Genomic DNA, 1,751 nt, shown 5'->3' on the forward strand with positions numbered 1-1,751 from the left:
CTGGTGGGGGAGTGGGGGTGGGGAGATGTTTAGCAAGTTGTTCAGTGACAAGAGAGATAAAGAATGGGAGACTGCTTTGAAATGCTATTTCACAAGCCTCCTATCTGTTCCTGTTCCAGTTCGTGGATATTTGCACGGTTGCCAGGGAAAGGCTTGTAAATACTTAGATGTATAAAACTAAGGTCATCATCTTTGGTCACAAGGCTACTTTTACACAAACATACAGAGAGGGGGAGGGAGAGGGAAGGAGGGAGGGAGAGAAAGAGAGAAAGAGAGAGAAAGATTGATTCTATATTCAAATGGCAAGCATGAATCTCAAAAACCACTTTAGGGACTGGAGCTTTAGCTTAGTGGAATACTTGCCTGGTATGTGTGAAATTGTGAGTTTGATTCCTATTTAAAAAGTCGTTTTTTATGGGGCTGAAGAGATAGCTCAGTGGTTAAAAAATCAATTGCCACTCTTGCAGAGAATCTGGGCTTGGTTCCCAGTACCCACATGGTGGCTCACAACTGTCTATAATTCCAGTTCGAGGGGAACTGACACCTACTTCTAACCTCTATGGGCACTGCACTCACGTATGTGGTACACGTAAATACATGGTACAACACTCATAAAAAAAAAGAAATCTTTTTAAAAGTCATTTTTAATCCATCTGTCCTTCTGTTCTATATGCCCTCAGGCTCTGTTGCATCTTGCTCTTTCTATTCTTATAGTTCTTTTCATAATGTACAAGGTTTATTCCCTCTCATTCGTATTACTGCAATTGCTTCAGAGACCAGTCATTAAAACCCAGGTCTCCAGCTACGCTTCTGTAAGAGCAGCCATCCTGCAGCAGAGATCTAATCAGGACTTCACCTTGTCAGGCTAACAGGTCAAATGCCAAGCTTCCCAGTCACATCCTGGTTCAGGCTCACCTTTCTAACCTCATTTCCTACTTGGAATTTGAAGTAAAATGACCTGTGTTTGCGGCCCAAACGTGCCACTTACTAGACATGTAACCTTAGAAAAGTACACTAATTTCCCAGACCTTTGTTTACTCAACTTGGAAAGAAAAAAAAAATGCCACCCACTTTCAAGGATAAAGCTACAAAGGTATTTTCGAAAGCTCGTCGTAAACTCTTTAAAGGTGTACAGTTTCCTATTTGTGAACTAGGTGCTCTAATTAAATTCAAAGACCCAAAAGATATTCTTCATGCTCATCCACTTGCTCCTTGTGAGTGGAATGTCCCTACATTCACCCCAGCCACATGTCCCAACTCTTCGAATCTCTTCTCAAGGGTCCTGTCCTCCACAAAGCCTTTCTAACACTTCTGGTCCTGCACTCATCTAGCACTTGTGTGCATCTCTTTGCACACATGCTTTTCTGCTTGGTTGCTACAGAAACACTAAAACATTTTGGCATGTTTCACCATACCTGTTAATCAAGTAGATCTTGAGCATGTTCATCTTTCTACCTATCTCGGTGACCCTGTGCATAGTAGATGTTTAATAAATGTTTATCAAATGAGTGATTTCCTAAAAATTAATGAGGAAGTAGAGAAAACTCTTGAAGAAAAAGCCAGCATGAAAGTTTGGGATTCTCAGTCAACACTCTGATGTTCCTTTTCCTTGTTAATATTTGTGACTTTGTTTAAAACAAAATCTGTGTATACACGTATATATGTACATATTATATACACATTCCCATCAATGATAGTCATCTTAGATCAGGTCTATATATTTTTTTTTAATTTAATGCTTTAAAAATATC

At 39.7% G+C, this 1,751-nt stretch overlaps 1 protein-coding gene across 2 annotated transcripts in view; it reads right to left on the minus strand.

The window, feature by feature from the left end:
* The window catches only part of Morc4 (MORC family CW-type zinc finger 4), a 48,340-nt gene that overhangs the window by 44,454 nt on the left and 2,135 nt on the right, over positions 1-1,751 (minus strand). The window lies entirely within an intron of this gene.

The sequence above is a fragment of the Mastomys coucha genome, chromosome X (genome assembly GCF_008632895.1).
Source record: "Mastomys coucha isolate ucsf_1 chromosome X, UCSF_Mcou_1, whole genome shotgun sequence".
NCBI classification, from domain to species: domain Eukaryota; kingdom Metazoa; phylum Chordata; class Mammalia; order Rodentia; family Muridae; genus Mastomys; species Mastomys coucha.